The sequence below is a fragment of the Mustela erminea genome, chromosome 2, assembly GCF_009829155.1.
Source record: "Mustela erminea isolate mMusErm1 chromosome 2, mMusErm1.Pri, whole genome shotgun sequence".
Classification (NCBI taxonomy): Eukaryota; Metazoa; Chordata; class Mammalia; order Carnivora; family Mustelidae; genus Mustela; species Mustela erminea.
Window position 1 is genome coordinate 96,189,731 of NC_045615.1, and position 22,008 is coordinate 96,211,738.

Below are 22,008 nucleotides of genomic sequence, written 5' to 3' on the forward strand. Positions count from 1 at the left end.
CTCATCTTTATCACAAGGAAGTAGCACTGACAGACTGAAGAGCAACAAATATTTTAAGGTTTTTGCCACTCAAGATGTGGTCCCTAGACCAGCAATATGCATTACCTGGAAGTCTATTAGATGTGCAGAACCTTGAGCCAGATCCCAGAGGTGATAAATTAGAAACTTCATTATGGCATAGAGGATTTCCATCTACATTCAAGAACGAGAAGCACCATTTTAAGACACAGAAGACTACCTAGAATCCATGCTCATAAACTGGGAGAAGTGAATATGGGATTCCACCAAATAAAGAGCCAACATGGGCTAAAGGCCCATATCACTTAATGGAATTTCTAATCTGGTGTCAAGAGCTATCAAGGAACCTGGGCTTAAGTCTCTCTAGTCACTGGCTTACGACCTGCCTTATAGGACTTTAATTTCTACCCAGAATTTTATAATCTGGATTGGCTGCCTGGGGCCCTTGACACCCACCTAGAGTTTTATTCCCCTATTTGTTGGCCTCTTTGTATTAGACTTTTTCCACTGACTAGCCCTAACCCAACCTTGATGGTATCTACTCTTTCTTCTTTTGATCTTTGCTTTCTCCAGCCTTAGCTCAGCTGCTGGACACTTGACCAGATCAGACCAAGGCACCTCTGTTAAATACCTAGCTAAACAGATCCAGGTCACTGTTTAGCTAGGAGAGTGCTGGAGGCACACTTTGGAGAGTGCTGGAGGCTGGCTAGGACATGTATTATGTAGCTCACAATAAGAACTAGTGTCTTAATGTCAGCAAAAGCAAGATCATCTAGAGTCCAGCAATTTACTGAACATGTCTGGACTGGAGGGTCTTAGGATATACATTGATTCAAACTACAGTGACACATGAAAACAGGGTGGAGGGGGGGAGGATTTAATAACAATTGACTAGTGTGGTACACTTCCTTTTCTTTTCTTGTAAATACCATATCAAAGGAGGTTCTACTAATATTCACTTCTACCACTGCTTTTGAAATTCACTTTAGTCAATAGCAGTCACAATTTTCTGAGTATTTATGTGCCTTTTCTGAGTATATATTATGTGCCATGCTCTGTTTTTTCACATTATATACATAACATTAATCTTTATAACAGATTTAAGTTGTAACTCCAGCTTCATAGGTGAAGAACTGAAGGTTAAACAGTAATTTGCTCCACTTATTTGGATAAGTGAGAAAGTATATTTGAATTTCTAATTCCAGAGTCCTTTCTTTATTCTACCTGCCATCATTTTTTAATTTTATCTTACAAAAATCCTCAAAATTTTATTATTTTAAAAAGATACTAGGGCAAATGTAGAGAAATTGGAGGAAGATCTAGGAGACATTTATTTTATTCATATTATTTTCTTTCTTAAAATAGAAATCTCTGGAAAACTTATAAGATAATCAATATAGCCTTTAATGCTTAAGTTCCAGAATCCCCAGGAAAGACCAAAACAAAGCAAAACAAAATGAAATAATGCACCATGGTAGGTATTTTTATACTTCTGTTTATAACATTCTATCTCATTGAGACATACTCATCTATATAACTTTTACTTGGTCCTGGTGTGAATATATTTTCAGTGGACAAGCTGCCATGAAAAAAAAAAAAAAACCAAGAATAAAAATTCTAAATAATTGAAGCTCTAAATAAATAAAATTGAATATTAACAAATAATTGAAGCTCTAAGTAAAGCTCTAAGGGTTTGAACATATCCAATTCTCCAGATCCACCATTTTGGTTACTTAACAAAGGGGTAACATTTTCTTCTTTTGTGTGTTTGAATCATGGGGCTCCCTTTTGGAGACTGCAGTCTCAGTCAAGAAATATTGCTGAGTCAAATGCATATTAAATGAATACTCACTAAAACTAGCAAAATTTTGATGTTCCAAAAGACAGAATACAAAGCAGCAATGCGGAGAATCAAGGTCAATCTGTTGTTGCTCATTTCTCTCAGATTAAGATAAGAACAATGTTGGTGTCCACTGTATTTAATGCAGAAGAGAGAGGCTCGGCCAATCCTTGTGGCAAGTCCCCTTTAGTCCTGAGAACTCAGCATCACGCCAGATCTGCACCATATTTTACATAGATTTTTAACAGTGACCTGATGTTCTGAGGGGGAGCACTTGGACCAACTTTGGAAATGTAGATAGTCTGCCATTTAATTTGTTAGATTTTGCTGGGTCCATCATAACAATGAAAGCATCCTGAAGAATTGCAAAGTGTAGACATCAAAACATGCTTGATTTGATTTTATTCATCTCTTTGCAACAGGTTGGTTACATATACCTTCCCATCATCACTCTAAAATATTATAATCAAGTGTTGTCATAGAATATAACATTGAGGAGACTTCAAGAAACCAGTGGTTGTCTCATTTAAGGAATGGGAACAGTCAGGCCTAGAAATGAGGTAGGACAGCTCCAGGGGCCCAGCTAGTTAGTGCCAGGATTAGAGACAAAGTCTTTTGTTCTGAGCTTTTTACCTTTTTCTTCAGGGCGTGACACTCTTGTGCTTCTCACTTGTTATACAAAGGAAAGGAACTTTCATTGGATATTCCAGAAAAGACAGAAATCTCACAGAAACTTTTTCTTCTATAAATACCTCATGCGATGTATTGGATTTTGCTTACTTAACAAAAAGTTGTAAAACCTGGTCTTAAGCCCCAAAGACACTTTTAAAAAATTGCTATCACCCAGCAAAGGTTTAAAGAAATAATACAAGAGGGTTATACAGCAGTTCACTAGATGTCTGGGTATTTTTAGTGTCCTTCTCTGTGATCTGGAAAACTAAATAAAGGATAGGCGTTTATTGTCTGACAGGTTTTTCTCCCTGGTACTTTTTTTTTTTTTTTAAAGATTTTATTTATTTATTTGACAGAGAGAAAGAGAGAGAGAGAACAAGCAGAAGGAGTGGGAGAGGGAGAAGGGAGCCTGACGGGGACTCGATCCCAGCACCCTGGGATCATGACCTGAGCCGAAGGCAGACACTTAATGGACTGAGCCACCCAGATACCCCTCCCCTGATACGTTTATTCAACAAACGTATATTCCAAATATAATGACTCCTAGCAGCCCATCTCAAGCCTATCTTAAGAAGCAGAGATATACAGAAAGAATTTTAATTTGGCTAGAGGTTGATTTTTTTTTCACCTGTACTGAAGAAGAGGACTCCGAGGAAGTGTGCCTTGGCAACATCAAATGTCTCAAATCCTTATGCGCACTGTTGCATCCAAACACCCAAGGCCAGTTAAGCACCGTGTGCTCAAGCAAGACTAAAACTGAAACTTTGATTATATCCGCAGGACATTTCTAATGTAGACATCAGAAGTTATTAATTCATAGAACTGACTGAATTCCTTATGAGGATACATTTCAAGTTCCAATTAGTATTGACTAAATTATCTATAGTTTCTGATAATTAGTTGCTTATTTTCTTTTGAAATTTGAAATTTCAAAGTAAGACAGATGCTAAATTTAATTAAAATTTTATCTTCTGCTTTTTATGACAAGAATAAACGTATATATGTGATAATTTCACTTTAGCTCTCCAGAGAAGTTCACAGAGTGCCTGAGGTTATCTACAAAGAACATGATACAGTATAACTAAGTTTTCTCATTCGTACTGCCTACTGCATAAAGATAATGAGTCTCAGGTCTTTCACTGCAAGCAGGCCCCTTACTCTCCAATATGCACAAAGTCACACATTCTACATTAAAATGTTTACTCAATAAAACTGCACTACAATGAAATTAAGAGCAAACAATATGTAATGAAAAAAGAAAAAAAAAAAGAGAGAACTCAGTTGCTAAACCTGAGTTGGACAGAATATTATAAAAAGAATAAGCCTGAGCAGTAAGGTTCAAGCCATTATTCCACCTGCAAATTCTTCTAACATTTCTCTAGTGAATCTCATGGAACTTAAGGAAATCATGGATTGATTTGACAAATCCCCTTTGTAATGCGGGTTAATCTTTTGTAATCAGCTAGAGTATATTAAAGATTGCCACTAAGACAATATGATATCCAAACTCAAATTTTATGTGAAAAGTATGTCATTAATTTATGCCTGAATACTGAATAAAACATGTATAAACTTTCCTTCTACCTCTCCCATCTTCTCAGTCTCAGACTGAAGCCCTACAAGTTCTAGGATTGCTTTGATCCCATGTATAAAAGGAAGGAAAGTAAATACCACAATCATGAATTCATAGGATATGCATTTATTGAGCATCTTCTATATGACATACAGTGTGTAAATAGACAAGTTTCTTTTTATATTGTCTTTGCCAAAGTACTGGTTTCAAGACTTTCAGTAGAGTAACCAACAAAATACCTACCTCCACATCTTTTTCTCCCTCCTGCTTCTAACCCTCTGCCCCATTTCCCCTCTACCCCTCTACTCCCACACATATTTTAGCACTTAACATTTCCTGGCTCTTTTCCCTTTAGTAAAATACGCTTGAGAATTTCCTTACCCTTTATCCTTTGTCTGAAAAGTTAGCAAATGTGTCTTTGTTTGACTATTTCTTGTTATTGTTCTGTGGTCTTTCTTTTATAAATTAACTGTTAGTCTGGTATCTGGTATCTGAATCCCTCTCACTTGTCACTTACTGTTACAGTAATTTGTCATGAGAGAGGTTGTACAGCATTGTGGTAAAGAAACTTATTTTGGGGGCAACTGGGCTGCTCAGGCATTGAACATCTGACTCTTGATTTCAGCTTAGGTGATGATTTCAGGATCCTGGGATGGAACCCTGTGTCGGGGGCTCAGTGCTCAGAGGGGAATCTGCTTGGATTCTCTCTCTCTCTCTCTCTCTCTCTCCTCTTTCCTTTCCTGAGCTCACACACTTTCTGTCTCTAAAATAAATAAATAAATCTTAAGGGAAAAAAAAAAGAGAGAAGAGAAAAGAAAAAAGTAACCTATTATGGATCTAGAATGTTGAGTCTCTGCCACTTACTCTGGGACATTGGGCAATGTCCTTAACCATACTATCCCTTAGTTTTCTCAACATAAATTGGTAAAATCGTGATACCTACCTAATTAATTGCAGAGAGAATTAAATAAATTAATATAATATATGCAAAGTTTTTGGGCATTCCATTTCTAGCAAAGATGGACCAATGCAACAAAACACTGTACTCCACTGATTAGAAGTAAACACAAAAAGCAAGCTGCCTAAGGATTTTAAAAATAAACAAAAGCAGGAAAATTGTGAAAAGAAGCTAAATCATGGAGCAGTAAACCATATGAAGGTGAATTTTTCACTTTTCTTGTGCTTTTGACCTGAAGGCAGTCCCCATTTCTTGGCATAGGCCATAAAACTGGGACAGTTTTTTTTAAAAATTGAAATCATGTAATCATGTTTTCAGAACACAATGGTACTAGACTAAAATACAATAACAAAAAGGTATCTGGAAAACTCAAATGTTTGAGAATTAAGCAATACAGTTCTATGTAACCATTGGACCAAAGAGAAAGTTACAGAAGTAATTGTGAAAATACAAATAATCAAAATTCGTGGGATGCAACTGAAGTGGTACTGGCAGAAACTTAGAATGCTAACATTAGAAAAGTCTTAAATCTATGATCTAAAATGTCATTTTAGGAAACAAAAAGGAGTATATTAAACTCAAAGCAAGCAGAAGAAAGAGAATAATAAAAACAAAAGCAGAAATCAATGTGATTGAAAATTAAAACAATTGAGAAAATCAATGAAACCAAAATCTGGTTCTTTGAAAAGATAAATAAAATTGATAAACTCTAGCCAGATGGACTAAGATTAAAACATGCTATAAATTACAATATTGGAATAGAAGAGGGGACATCATTATAGATCATTGACCTTAAAATAATAATAAAGAGAACTATCCTGAAGAATGTGAAGATTTAAAAAGATAACAGATGAAAGTGAACAATTTCTTGAATGCAAATTACAAAATTTCACCCACGAAAAAATAGATAACCTGAATGGTCCTGTACCTATTACAGAAATTGAATTTATATTTAAATACTATAAATAAAACTCCAGGTTATATGTCATTCCTAGTGAATTGTACTGAAGATTTGAAGAATACTAACAAATCTACCCTCAAACTCTCAAATCTAATCTCAAGCTCTTTGAGAAAATATAAAATGGAGAATACTTCCCAACTCATTTTATGAGGTCAGCATTATCTTGACAGAAAAGTAAAGATGCTATAAGAAAAGAAAAATATGGACCGACATGTCATGAACTTACACAAAAATTATCAACAAAATCTTAGCTATAACAAATATAATCAATAGTATATAAAAAGTTTTTTTCCCCCCCCAGGACAAACCAGCATACAGAGGGTTTTTTCCAGGAATGCAAAACTATGTTAACGTTCAAAACTCTATTAATGCAATTCATTGTATCAAAAAATAAAAAAAGAAAAACATTTGATCATCCCAAAGATACAGAAAAAAATACTTGAGGAAATTCAACGCGCATAAAATAGAACTCTACGATAAAAAACTCTCAGCAATATAGGAATAGAAGGAAAGTACTTTAACCCAATAAGGGGATCTATAAAAATCCTACAGCTATCAATAGAAATGAATTATAAAAGACTCAACACTTTTCTGCTAAGATCAGGAATAAGGTCAGACTTCCCCCTTTTTTTTTTTTAATACTTTCCAGTGTTGTCTTCAATTTCATTCGGTCAACTAATGCAATAAGTCAAGGAAAAGAATTAAAAGACATACAGATTGAAAATGAATAATGCTATTTGCAGACAACATTGTTTCTACATAGCAAATTTTATAACCAAACTCAGACAGCTGATGTGACTGTAGCCCAGTACTCATGGCCTAAATTCATCTTAGCAGTAATACAGATACCAATGTGGAAGCAAACAGTAACCTTGGCAGAGGTTCACTCCTTTGGTGAGTTTTTTAGTAAAAGGAAACAGAACAAAGTAGAGGATGGAAGAAAAGAGCCATTAACATACACAGTTGAGTTTCACTGACTCCATGTCCATGTTACTTTCCACAGATGGGGAATAAGGGACACTGCCTGAAAACAAACAAACAAACAAAAGGGGCCTAAGATAGTTATCTCAGGAAATACCTGAGACTGCTTCACAGAGATGATACTTAATTGGACTTTGAGAGATTTGTGCATCAAAAATGTAGGGATAGATAAAAGGGAAGGAAAAGAGAAGAGAAGTTAAAGAAAAAAGTCAGAACAAAAGACACAAAAGAAGGAAACATTGAAAAAGTTGACGAAAGCAAAGACAAAAAGCTACAGAGATAGAATATGCATAAACAACAGGAAGTTGGCTAATCTGATCGGAGCAGAATGCATGGAGAAGCAGCAGGAAGTGGGGGCATTATCACTGAATTAAATCATTCATAGGGAGGACAACTGCTTTTGCTTAGGATGTTAGATATGGTGTTTGTAAACCAGGAAATAGGACAATGCAGGTTACGCTCTTCCTGGCACTGTTAATTCACTGTTTTATTCAATTAAACCAATATTAATCAAGCAACTATCATGTCTAACAGCATGCAAAGTGCTATAATTCAGAATTATATGCCACTATACTTTTATATTGGGCTTTACAATCTGATGAGCAGAATCCAATGTATCTATAAGAAAAAAAAAGTTTGAGTAAAGGGATTTATGAATCTACTTTTGAGTCTTTGTCTCCAGGATACAGAATCAACAAGTACTTTTTGACTGTTTTGTATTTGCATTCTTCTGGGCTAGATATTATTTTATGTATTCTCAAATTTAGTTTTGTTTCCTGTTACTTCTTTCTCTTCTTTCTTTCCTTTCTAGAACTTAATATATCTAGATCTGCTACTATATACTGTTCAGTGTATAAGTCAAAAGACAACTAAGACAGAAACCATGTTGCATGGGATTTAAAATTCCATTATAGAGATGGCTAAACTGAGATTGCACATGGTTAGAAAATGTGTCCAAGGTCAGACAGGGAATAAGTTAGGGAACAGGGATTCAACTCAGGCTTCAAAACTTTAAAAACATTGTTTTTGCCCTGAGCACTATATAGTTCCTAGAAATTACAATTGATAAAGATGAAAAGACTAGTCATTTGGTTGGGAAAATTCCTCCTGAAAGAGAAAACAGCAAGTTCAGTTTCATGCCAGATAACGTGTTCCCCAGCGGCCGACTCATTCCATCTGGCTAAAATATTATCAATTTCTATTTTTATCCCTACTGTCATGTTTTCATGTTGATCTTTTTCTTTCTTTTCTTTTTCTTTTTCTCTTTCTCTTTCTTTCCCTTGCTATTTCAATTAAGATTTCTAATTAGATTCCAAATTTGAGACATCTCTAGTAAAAAGCGAATGGCGAGAGCTGTAATTAAAGGACAGCTGTCTCTTGTCTTTCTGGGAATGAAACAGGGCTTTTTGTTCTAAGTTACAAAATTCTAGGGAATTCTTCATGTATTTTTCTTATTGTCTTAAGAATAACTGAAATTATTGTCTTAAGTTAACTGAAATGAAAAATGCTGAATTGATTTTAAAAAAGTCAATGCCCTTTCCAATGCAGATGCTTCTCAGCACCTCTCTTCTGGAGTAAGTGTAGGTTAACTCTAATATTCTGGTTCCTTGACACTTTTATTATTATAAATACAAAATCTCCCCACTTTATACAAAATCAAGTCGTTCTTAGGTGCTAATGTAAGCACTACCCCAAGTCATTTTCCTCATTTTAAACTTTTTTTTTTTTTTAAGATTTTATTTATTTATTTGACAGAGAGAAAGAGAGATCACAAGTAGGCAGAGAGGCAGGTGGGATGGGGGGGAAGCAGGCTCCCCGCTGAGCAGAGAGCCCAATCCAGGGGATCATGACCTGAGCCGAAAAGAGAGGTTTAACCCACTGAGCTACCCAGGCACCAAGACTTTTTTAAATTATGAGAACAAATCAAGGTGAATAGGATATTTTCAATGGAAAGGAATAAGGTTCCCAGCAGCTGAGATGCAAACACGTTTTTATGGTTTTCCTTTGCCTGATTTAAGAGAACAAATATTACTAATACTGATAAAGAGAATTCTTTAGTAAGACCTTACTCCATATTATTTTCACATGAAAATTATAATCAGGATTTGAAACAATTAACCATATAATTCAGGTCAAGAAAAATCTTCTGTCTGAAAAACCTAAACCAATGAAGCAAAACAGATTTTTTTCTTCTAGCTTGAATTATCTAGATTCTAGCAAATTAGTAAATTATCTATTATAATTTAATGTGCATAGCCACTGAATAGTTCAAATTACCTAAAAGGCAGGCCAGCCTCAGATGTATAAAGAACTTTTAAAAATACATATTTCCAAGAAAGAACCTTTGGAAACACTGTCTAATGTAAAGCCTCTGCCTTCGACTCAGGTCATGATCCCAGGGTACTGGGATCGAGCCCCACATTCCCCTCTCTCAGCTTGTTTCCTCTTATCTATGCCTTCTTCTCTGCCTACTTGTGATCTCTATCAAATTAATAAATAAAATCTAAAAAAATATATTATTTTCTAGAGAAAGTCTCTCTGTTTAACCAGTTTACAATAGATTCCCTCCTTGTCTTTTAGTACTTTCTCCCACAAACTGCTATTTCTCTTCATAGCACTTATCACAGTTTTTATTCATACGTTGATATTTGCTTATTTATTTCATGTCACTTCCACAAGACTGTAAGCACCTTAAGGGCAGCAATGGACCATGCTGTTTTGTTCAATTCTATAAAATCACCAATTATTTGTTGTGTTTGCATATAACAGGCCTTTAATGAATGTGTTAATTTAATAAAAAATATTGTTATTACTTAATTCCTTCACATTTCTATCTAGGCTTGGCCTTCCTGAAACTCTCAAGATTAATTTAGTCTATACCTAGAAATCAATTCCTCTTCAGGATATGGTCAGCCATCTATAACATACAGTCACACATATTCTAAGACACCAAAGTAGCATTTTTGTAAAACTAGCAATTTTGTAAAATATTTAAAATGTAAAAACTCTAAGATTGAATTATTCATCAATCTAAATGAGTATTATGTTAATTAATTACTGAGAATCATTCTTGTACCTGCTTTACTGTTGTATTCCTCAAATAGCTCTGCTATTCGATTATTGCTTTGCTAACTTTAGAGCTCTGTAAAGGACAAAGGACAAAATGTTAGATCGTGGTGTTTCACTGGGAACTTCTCTTACTAATGCAGACCTAGCTAAAATATTTCATATGTTCCTAATACCCATCATTCCAAACTTGAAGATTTACCATCACAAAATCATGGGATATAGCTATTTCTTATTTATATTCTTCTTTTTAAAATTATTTTTATTAACATATAATGTATTATTTGTCCCAGGGGTACAGGTCTGTGAATCAGCAGGCTTACACATTTCACAGCACTCACCATAGCCCATACCTTTCCCAATGTCCATAACCCAACCACCCTATGAGGAAGAATTATAGCTGACCCTTATTTATTTGCTTACACAAACCAGGTGCTATTCTAGGTTGCATGTATTAATTCATCTATTCCTCATCACCACTGGTGAGGCAAGGGTTAACACAGCAGGCCCAAGTTACTCAATGCACATTCCAATGCACTGCACATTCCATGAAAAGCCTATCTACAAGATTGGCCTTTGGCCAGGTCCTGGAAGATAACCTCTGAGCTCTTGAAATAGCCGGCTTGATAAGAGAGTTTTTGTATGCCTGTGCCTTGGCCTCTGTTCTTTCAGTTTGACCAGATACATTTACGGTGAACACCTGTTTTCCTTTGGGGGAAGGGGAGGCTAAAGCCTGAGTAGCTGAGGTTAGTCATAGGGTGCTACATGTTTAGTGACTGACCCCTAATGAAACTACATGACTGACCCCCATTAAAACTCTAGTAATCAAAGCTTGGCTGAGCTTCTTCCCTGACAGACCACATGCCACACAGTTCGTCACACATTGTCTCTGGGAGAATGAAGCTCATACCCATGGGATTCCACTGGGAAGGAACACCTGGAAGTTAGCAGAGGGACTTTGCTTCATATATTTTACCAATTATGTCATGTTGTTTATCAAAATATTTATAGTTATCTGTCATTCAGTAAGTGTACCAAGAAATGCAACGTGGTTCTTTTTTCTTATTTTATTATCAGGAATAATTTTCAAATTGTAAATGTATTATTAATTACCAAAATTTCATTTTATCTGTCAAAAAAAAGAGTAATAACAATAAGTTTTATTATTAAATTGTTCTTTAACCACTATACTTTATTCAAAACAAACTTTCCTTCAGCCTTGTCAATAATGCAAATGTGACATAAGATTTTCTCATGTTCTCATATATCTCTCACCATTCTAAATGGTTTTAATTTTTGTTTATTTTTTATTTTTTTAAGATTTTATTAATTTGGGATGCCTGAGAGGCTCAGTTGGTTAAGTGTCTGCTTTTGGTTCAGGTCATGATCCCGGAGTCCTGGGATTGAGTCCCGCATTGGACTCCCTGCTCAGCAGGGAATCTGCTTCTCCCTCTGCCTGCTGCTCTCTCTCTCTCTCTTTCTGACAAATAAATAGATAAAATCCAAAAATTTTTTTTTATTAATTTGTTTATTTGAGAGAGAGAGTGAGTGAGAGAGAGAACACAAGCAGGGGTGCAGGGAGAAGCAGGCTACACTGCCCAGCAGGAAGCCTGATGCAGGGCTGGATCCCAGGATTCTGGGATCATGACCTGAGCCAAAGACGGATGCTTAACCAACTGAGCCACCCAGGAGCCTCTCTAAATTGTTTCTAATATGGGGCCGAAAGCTACAGAGTTAACTACAGAGTTAAATCACACCAGGTACGCTTACTTTGGGGAAAATAAAACACTTTATCATGCTTTTTCTTAAGATATCTAATTTTTTTAAGCCTGATAGAACCAGAATTGCTTTCAAAGTAAGTGTTTGAAAAAATAGTTTCAGAACAGGAGAAAGCATGAAGCTAGTCATTCAGTTGCTACTAAAGAAAATGAATTGCATGGAGCACTGGGTGTTGTACATAAACAATGAATCTTGGAACACTGCATAAAAAACTAATGATGTATTTTATGGTGACTAACATAACACAATTAAGAAAATGAAAACCATCAATTGAGTTTTAAACACAGAAGATAAAAATAATTTACCAATTATGTGGAAAAGTCTTAAGTTTGCTATAGTTAGCTTTATTCGGGTAGACTTTGCATAAAGTGCTTTGGTGTAATTAGTCATTGCTGCTAGGTGTATGAGGTAGATGCTTTATTCTAACACTTGAACAAAACTGTAATTCATTCTCTTACCTTTCTTTTAATCCACCCAAGACTAAGCATTGTTCTCTGTTGTACATACTGTGGATGATAGTGTCTTTCTCTTTTCTTTTTTTTTTTAAGATTTTATTTATTTATTTGACAGAGAGACAGAGAGATCACAAGTAGGCAGAGAGGCAGGCAGAGAGAGAGGGGGAGAAGCAGGCTCCCTGCTGAGCAGAGAGCCTGATGAGGGGCTCGATCCCAGGACCCTGAGATCACGACCTGAGCTGAAGGCAGAGGCTTAACCCACTGAGCCACCCAGGCACCCCAACAGTGTCTTGCTCTTATCATTTAAATAGACTGCACACCTCTTGATACTTTGAGGTGTCATTACATCTGCAGAGGTAATGAGTCTACCTTGCAATGTGGATGTACAGAGGTCAGTGTACTCTCATATGACCCACAGTGTCTAAACAAGCCCTTGAAATAACTTTAAAAAATATGCATAGAGCACGCAGAGCAAGGGCAACACCTCACATAGTGATGATGAAATATATCAAATATAAACCGGATAATTGTGCAAGTCCAAAGAATAAGTTTATGATGCAGAAGGACCAACCGTATTATGTAAGCCTGAGTCTTTCAGACTCATTTTGTCTCCCTTATGGTGCTATACTTTGTCAACTTTCATCATGTAGCAAGAACCAGTATTTACCCAAACCCACCAAAGTGTGTGGTCACTTTAAACAAACATCCCACAGAGTTAATGCCAATCAAAAGCCTTATTTAAGACTTTACCAACACCTTCACAAAACATGATCAAGTAGATCATTAAGCCTTAATTAGGTCATAAAAGTTTATCTGTAAGTTGAAAATGTAAAACTTTATTTTGAACAATTTCTGGATATTAAGTTGGATTAAACATTACTGATTAGAATTAAAATATGGAATATTAAAAAAATTAGAATATGGATGCCTAAGTGACTAGTGAGTTAAGTATCTGCCTTTGGTTCAGGTCATGATCCCAGGGTCCTGAGACTGGGTCCCGTTTTGGGCTCCTTGTTCAGCAGGGAGCCTGCTTCTCCCTCTCTCTCTCCCTCTCCCATGCCTGGGTGCACTCTTGTACTTTCTTTCTGACAGATAAGTAAATAAAATCTTAAAAAAACAATTGGACTAGACTTTATTGGGCTCCACCTTATGTTATCAAAATTGGTGCCTTCTTTGGTTCCTCTATCCATTCCGTTTGTGGCCCTGAATGATATTTTCATCAATCATATACTGCCTCCTTCTACCCCAGTGCCCTGGTGTGACAGGCATGTATGTTAATTCAAAGCTTGTTATTTGCCTTTTCTATATTGCCCCATGAAAGAAAGCTGGGCTTGAGGTGCCTTTTTGTTGTTTCCAGACAGTCTGGGTGAGTCCAGGGGAAGATCTCCCCTCAGAGAGAGGATTGGGGATATTAGGCCAAAGGCAGGAGCTGAGTGGAATGGAGTTGAGAAAAGATCAGGGAGAGAGCATGCTGTGTCTTTCAGAAAATTGTTTGATAGGAAGGTCCTCATCAGTTCTGAAAAACTCACACATTCATCCCTTGAAAGATCCAGCAGTTAAAAAACAAACAGAGAAACAAAACTGCAAAATGCCCTTGGGTAACTTCAAAGCCGTCAGGAAGTAAATACAGGAAATGAAGGAGAAACCATATAATATAAATAAAAGCTACCCGGTTTATAGACTGTTGTAAATATTTAGATAAGACCACACAGCTAACAGAAGCAGAACCTGTCTTCAACCCAAGCCTTTGGTTCTAGGACTCATTCTCATAACGACTAGACCAGGCTGCCTATTTTGGAAGGCAGTGTAGACCATGTTAAGGATTGGACGTTGCTTTCCAGGAGACACCGAAAGTTTTTTTTTTTTTTTTTTTTTCTTAAAGATTATTTACTCATTTTAGAGAGAGAATGAGTGAGTGTGGGGGTGGGAGGGGCAGAGGGAGAGGGAGAGAAGCCCAAGCAGAGTTCCCGTGACCGTGCTGCTGGACGCAGGGCTTGATCTGGTGACCACAAGATCACCTGAACTGAAACCCAGTCGTGGCTTAACTGACTGAGCTATCTAGGCTCCCTGAAGCTATAAAGATTTCACGCAAGAAACAAGATGATCAAGGTTGTGTTTCAGCTGGAATAGTGAGTAGCCCTGAGAAATGGAGCCTGGAGGAAGAAGACATTAGAGAGGTTAATTTGGAGGCTATTACAAAGCTTTAGCAGGAGATGATCAAAACGTAATTTAAAGCAGTGGTGATAAGGATAGGGAGTGATAGATTTCAGAGATATTTTAGAGGAAAAGTGGGCCTGGTGATTTCTTTTTGTGGGGAATAAAAAGGAGATTTCTCCGAGGTTTCATTAAATCAATATAGACATGTACAACGTGTAACTTACTGATTTTGTTGACCTAGAAGTTCAACCCTTTATATTGACTTACCTGCTTTTGCTTTCCTAGCTTTTTGTGCATGGCTTGTGGTATGAATTGGAACTAATAGTCCAAATATCTAAATACACGTAGAATATAACCACTAATTAGTACCAATGCAGAGAATTAAATATTTGAGAATATTTTCAATACACTGTTCTATCCAAATATGAGTCTTCCAGATTACAATACAGCTATGCAATGCTCTGATATTAAATCTCAAAAACATCTAAAAAAAAAAAAAAAGCTTGCCTCATATATGATATACATAGCATTAGGATCTAAAATAATTAACTGTCTCTAGAATAGATGTGAAATTTAATTCTACCTTCAAAAGCAGGTTTTCAAAAATCTTATTTTAGTTTCCCAAGTCCCATCCCTTATTGTAAAGACAAAGTAAAATTTAGCTGACAATGAGATTATTCTCAACATGATCTTCATATTAACTAAAAAACTACAAAACATTCTATTAAAATTAATAAAGTGACTCAATAGAAGTCTTAGGATGTGAGGTGAATTTGTAACAATGACTTTCCATATCATAGCAATAAACAGAAAATAAATTTTCAAAATAAATGAATGCAACTCCCAATAGCATTGGTGATCTTGAATCACTATCGCAGTAATAGCAAAATTAATAAACTACTTATGAATAATTAGGTAAATAAAATTATAAAAATCTGTAAAGAGAAATAAGAAACTATAACAAATGCATGAATAGGAAAGTATTTACAAGATAAATACCACTTATTTCCAAACTAATTAATATTTTTAGCATAATTCCAATCAGAATTCTAATGGGAATAATTTGGGAGCCTATTAAAACTTTCTAAAGTTCATATGAAGAAAGAGTCATGGATCATAACAAAAATTCTGAACTTGAATACTAAAGGGAGGTTTTGCTCTCCTGATAAAATACATTGTTGTGATACATTTAACGCAGGTAGAACTGGCTTAGAAATTACGTACAAACTACTGTGAAAATATAGGTAATTCCAGAAACATCCTATTTTATGCTTTCATTCAACAAATATTTAATTCCAATCATATACCAAGATCTATGTCTCTTAAAGGAACCCCAATTCTTGTCCTCAGAAAGTCTGATGTAAAGAAACTAAGAACTATTTTCATTATGGTAGAAATTGAGACAGATGGGCATTGGACTCTATGGATGCATATATGATGGAAACCTAAAGTCAGTGTATGATAAAATGAACACCACAAATTAATGAGAAGGGAAGGATTTTTTTCATAATGTTGATATAATTTGTCTAACTTTTTGGAATAAAATCAAATATGTCCCATTAGACATAGATATAAATTCCAGATATACCATGGCATTAAATACAAATAAAATATAATATAAAAAATGAATAAAAATGGAATTGATTAAATGCCCTTTTGAAGAAATCAGTTGTACTTCTGAAGCTTGTAAGTGGCAAAAGAAATAAAAAAGAAAATGCCTGGTAGATTGAACTATGCAAAAAAATTTCCCTACATAAAAAAAAATTATTTGCAACAAATGCAATGCACCAAAATCCATTTTATATATATACTGAATACCAAAACACCAAAGGATACCTCACAATGAAGAAACAAGTCATTAATGAACATATGGAAAACGTTCAACCTCATTAGTACTCAAGGAAATAACCATTAAAACAATGACTGACAATATTTCATCTAACAAACTGGCAAAGAAGAAAAAAATTTCATGCTTAGTGCCATTTTGAAATTTCTTTGAATGACATTTTCAACCTCTAAGTGCTCCAGAGGTATTCCTACCCTGTCCCAGAAAACCTAGGAAGTCTTCTCACCATATATAATTAACACAAAATACTCATTTAGAGCACAACATATTTTAACAGAATTAAACTGTAACACCTTTTTGATAAGTGACTATCAAATATTCATCATGGTATGACAGGAACAATGCCGAGTTCTTAGAAGACATGCAATGCATGTAACGAATATTGAACAGAAGAATTAAAGAGGCTGTTTCTTCATTGTCAAAGTAAATAAAAGTGTGGTGTCAGCTTCTCAAAAAATGCTCTCAGACTGTGATCTAGTAGTTCTAACCCTGTGTTGCTATTCTAAGGAAATAATCCTAAATAAAGAAAAAAAAGTGTATATACAAAGAATTACTACAATATGACTTAAAAGGGAAAATGTACAAACAACCTAAGTATTCAGAAAAAGAAGTCATTAAAAATGTTGTGTAATATTAATTTGATGGGATATTATGCAACCTTTAAAAAGAAGTCTAAAAATTAAGGCTTAACGAGGCTTATACCAAAATGTTAAATGTAAAAAGCAGGATTTACAGTTGTATATTTTGTACATAACAGGTATAGCGTAGCAGGTTAACACCAAGCATAAAATCCCATTTTCTCTAATTCTTAACTATCTCTATGAACAAGTTATTTAGCCTCTTTAAGCTTCAGTCTTAATTTATAAAATGGAAAAGTAACAATAGTGCCTTTCTGAACGTTATTTTGTTATTTTTAACCAAAAATTAAATTAGATAATTCAAATAGTGTTAACAGTATCAATCATACAATAAGCATCCAGTAACTGAAACTCTAGATTTTGAATTATTAAATAAAAACAGAACTTATGCCTACCAGAAAGTCTAGACGTTAATGTATCAATATGTTGGAGTTTTTGAATGGTGCATTTGGCTGCTTAGAACCTTTGGAACACATCTCCTATATTTGGGAAATGCCCCGCCTTACAAGTTTATACATCACCAGGATGGATGCCAGTATTCCTCACATGTCTAAATTATCCCTCCAGGGGTATAAGCTAGGGTGGAAGCATGTGACCTAGGCTTTGCTGATAAGATACTGTTTTATAAAGCTTCAGTTCCGAAGCACAAGATCGACAGAACCTTGAGATCCATCCTGAGAGCTGACATTTCTGCTCTCTGAGGCAGTAGAGGCAGAGAATCAACCTCCAGGCCCACATCAAAGATGGGAGTGAGGGCGACTGTGCCAGAGGCAGTAACTGGAGGTTTGTTCTGGGGTGGTGCTCATTTGTTTGGCTGGTCTCAAGAGTTCCTGAGCAGGCAGCCCTTACACCTGAGCCTCTGTTCATTAAGACTTCTTTTTTTTTTTTTTTTTAAGATTTTCTTTCTTTCTTTCTTTCTTTCTTTCTTTCTTCCTTTCTTTCTTCCTTTCTTTCTTTTCCTTTTTTTTTCTTTTCTTTCTTTCTCTTTCTTTTCTTTTCATTTTTTTTTTTTAAGGTGGAGAGGGGCAGGGGGAGAGGGAGAGAATCTAAAGCAGATACCACACTAAGCAAGGAAGTCCTATGCAGGACTTGGTCTCACAACCCTGAGATCATGACCCGAGCCAAAACCAAGAGTTAGAAACTTCACTGACTATGGGGCACCTGGGGTGGCTCAGTGGGTTGAAGCCTCCGCCTTCGTCTCAGGTCATGGTCCCAGTGTCCTGGAATCGAGTCCTGCGTCGGGCTCTCTTCTCAGCAGGGAGCCTGCTTCCTCCTTTCTCTCTCTGCCTGCCTCTCTGCAAACTTGTCATCTCTGTCTGTCAAATAAATAAATAAAATCTAAAAAAAAAAAAAAAAAAAGAAAGAAAGAAAAAAAGAAACTTCACCAACTAAACCACCCAGGAGCCTCAAGACTTTAATGGCCCCTACACACATTTGCCTTCATCAGTCCTTTGTGTGTGTGTGTGTGTGTGTGTGTGTGTGTGTGCATGGGCAGAAGTGCACACACACATGCGCATGCACACATACACACACACCTCCCTCTCTCTCTTGAGAGGGAGGTGTGTGTGTGTGTATGTACATATAATTATAGCTAATGACTTATATATGGTTTATATATATTACATAATTATAACTTATGACTACCTTTTTATAAAGATAAATATAATACTATTATGTAGTAAATTTTTTTCAAAGTAAAATTTCTATTTTTCTCCAGTTTTTTAAAGAAATTAAAACATTTTATTGAGCCCCTAACAGCAAAGAATGTCATTGGTACAGTGCCCACTGTATCTGCTGGAAAAGTCAGTCCTACCTCATGTATTCAGATGAATTTTTTTTTCTCTAAACTAGCTGGAGTCTATTTGGTGTTTGCAGGTATGAAACCTGATTATATAGATGATGAAACTGCAGTACAATTTTTACATTTTCTCAACCTTTTTTTTTTTTTTAATTTTCAAATTCTTTGAAAAAGCATGTGTCACCAGAGAGAAGATGTACATTAAGAAAAAGAAGAGGGACACCTGGGTGGCTCAGTCGGTTAAGTGGCTGCCTTCAGCTCAAGTTGTCATCCCAGAGTCCTGGGATCCAGTCCCGCACTGGGCTCCTTGCTCAGCAGGGAGCCTGCTTCTCTCTCTACCTCTGTCTACCTCTGCCTGCTACTCTGCCTACTACTCTGCCTACTTGTTCTCTCTCTCTGACAAATAAATAAATAAAATCTTAAAAAAAAAGAAAGTAAAAGAAGAAAATCTGACCAATAATGTATCATCAGTACTTTATATCATTAAATGACAAACTTTACATGCATATCTCAGAATCTCAAGCTGGAAAGGGACTATAAAGATCATTGTGGGAAAAAATGTCACTGAGTCTGATCACTCATGCGCCTTAAATCACCTCTACCCCATACCCTGACCAAGATGTTAGAGTCAATGATACTGGGCTCAGTAGTCCCATATCTCAGGAAGAAAACCAGATATTCTATCACTTGATGGCTTTTAAAAAAAAAATTTTAAAATTAACATATAATGTATTATTAGCCCCAGGGGTACAGGTCTGTGAATCATCAGGCTTACACACTTCACAACATTCACCATAGCACATACCCTCCCCAATGTCCATAACTCAACCACCCTCTCCCTAAACCCGGCAACCCTCAGTTTGTTTTGTGAGATTAAGAGTCTCATATGATTTGTCTCCCTCCTGATCCCATCTTGTTTCATTTTTTCCCTCCCTACCCTGCAAACCTCCCACTTTGCCTCTTAAATTCCTCATGTCAGGGAGATCATATGATAATTGTCTTTCTCTGACTGACTTTTTTCACTCAGCATAATACCCTCTAGTTCCATCCATGTCATTGCATATGGCAAGATTTCATTTCTCTATCTCTTAATGGCTTTAACAACTAGAAAGTTCTCCTTAATACTGAGTCATAATACATATTCCTTAAGCTTCCTCTTCTTCCCCTTGAATGCATCTCCAATATCTTAGTATTCTTTATGCTCCCATTTTAAATACCCAGTATCAGTACCTTGGAATCATTGAATAGCAATCCAGCTCAAAAGACCTTTGTATCAGGTGCCTGGGTGGCTCAGTGGGTTAAGCCGCTGCCTTCGGCTCAGGTCATGATCTCAGGGTCCTGGGATCGAGTCCCGCATCGGGCTCTCTGCTCAGCAGGGAGCCTGCTTCCCTTCCTCTCTCTCTGCCTGCCTCTCTGCCTACTTGTGATCTCTCTCTGTCAAATAAATAAATAAAATCTTTAAAAAAAAAAAAAAAAAGACCTTTATATCAACTCCATACACTTACTAATTTGATTCTACATCCATCTACCATTCTTATGGGGAACGTGTTGAGCAGAAATGTGTTACACCAGAGCAGAGATGTGAATTGCTGAATCAGAGACACTGTCCATTCTTTCTCTTCAGATCATAAACTCATCTTTTCTTTGACTCTCACCAGAGGAGAATAAAGTTACACTGGGCCATAGTTTTAAAAGAAATTTGGAACCCAATGCAAAATGCTGACACTAGTATTTGGAAAGGAAAACCTCTCTTCTGCTTTGTTCTTCTTGAAGCAGATAACCAAAATGGAATAGTGAAAACTATACAAACATGGGAATTGGAAAATACAGATTCTGAGTCCTAGTTCTGCTACTAAATCCTTTATAGCCTATAAAATCCAGATCTCTCTGTTCCTTTTGGGATAATTTAGGTAATTTGACTTCTAATAATGAATTAGATCCTAAGTCCAAGCTCTACAAAGGAGTAAAATTAAAATAAAACTGTTGAACAATGTAGGGTCATTTGTATTAAGATTTCTTTCAACTGATGAACAGGAGAAGTATTCAGTGGTATTGAAATTTTTTTAAAAAATGCACTATTGTTAGTTATCCTCCTGACTGCCACCAGGTATGCATTTTTTCTGTTCTTGGAGCCTGAAAAATCTATGTGTCCCATTTTCACAGACAAGAGTTGTCACCACCTAAAAAACCTGTCTATATTAACTGAAAATCCTATACTTTAATTCACTCATTTAAAAAATACTGGATTCTTATATAAGTTATGGTAATGCTAGCTTTTAAATAGCTAGCCATGAAATCTCAATCTTGTTTGTATTATCTATTGGTCCAATTTTTGGCTGAGGAGGATATGGAAGGAGTTCTTTTTTATGAAGTCCTTCAGGAATCTGGGCTGAGAGAGTCTCCATCATCTTGCAAGCAAGTGGCTTAGCCATCCTGAACATGGAAATCCATTAAGGAAATGAGGGAAGAGAGAGAATGAGGATCATATGAGAGCCTTTTATAGGACAGGTCTGGACATGGCACATACATGATTCCTCTGAGTGCAAGTGGGGCTGAGCATTCATAACTCTATTCTTTAGGAGGGAGCCAGGATCTCCGCTGGACCAGCTGACCATCTCCATCACAGTCCACCATCAAGATGTTATGAAGCTCAATTAGTCCAAGGAAGATTGCACACATTTGTCTATACCAAAGCTAGATAACTAAATAATGAAGGAAGTATAATGAATGATTTGATAATCAGGGCTTTGGTAAAATTGGTATAATAATTGAAGACAAGATGATAATCAGAAGAATGTGGTAATTATAACCTGCAAGCACTTTAGGAAGGACAGACAACAGATATCCAGGGGAAATATAGTTCTGTGTGAGAAGTATCAGAAACATCTTCAGGGCAAAAGTCATATTAGAAAAGGGAATTTCTTGGGGTGTTATTTTCATAGTCATATAATAAAAATATAAAAATACTCCTCAAGCTGAAGTTCAGAACATTCTCTATGTGGATTTTGTCTCAGCCATTTTCAAAATGGCTTTTGTTTTGTGGCTTCTGCAAATTTCCTCTGTCGAGAGGCAACTTTCATCAGGTGGCTGCCCATTAGAACTTCACCAACCCAACAAAGCCTTCTCATCTTTATGCTCCTCTAAATTCTCACTCCCTTGGAACTCTCATTTATTTATGTTATGATGTCTTGTTATGTGGTTATTTATTTGTATGTTGTTATATTAATCTGTTTTTTCTGATTGTACACTATCATATCTCCTTTTAC

The 22,008-nt window shown here is 36.0% G+C and overlaps 1 protein-coding gene and 1 pseudogene across 4 annotated transcripts in view; one reads left to right on the forward strand and one right to left on the reverse strand.

Annotated features, from left to right (window-relative positions):
• INPP4B (inositol polyphosphate-4-phosphatase type II B) overlaps positions 1–22,008 on the reverse strand; it is an 805,823-nt gene that overhangs the window by 384,492 nt on the left and 399,323 nt on the right. For 3 of the 4 annotated variants that reach the window (XM_032333489.1, XM_032333487.1, XM_032333490.1), the window contains one exon: positions 10,080–10,145. The exons of the other annotated variant lie outside the window; for it this stretch is intronic. The gene's annotated coding sequence lies outside the window, so the exon portion shown is untranslated. The remainder of the gene's footprint in view (positions 1–10,079; positions 10,146–22,008) is intronic. 4 annotated transcript variants of the gene reach the window in all.
• LOC116582436 overlaps positions 1–22,008 on the forward strand; it is a 115,021-nt pseudogene that overhangs the window by 667 nt on the left and 92,346 nt on the right.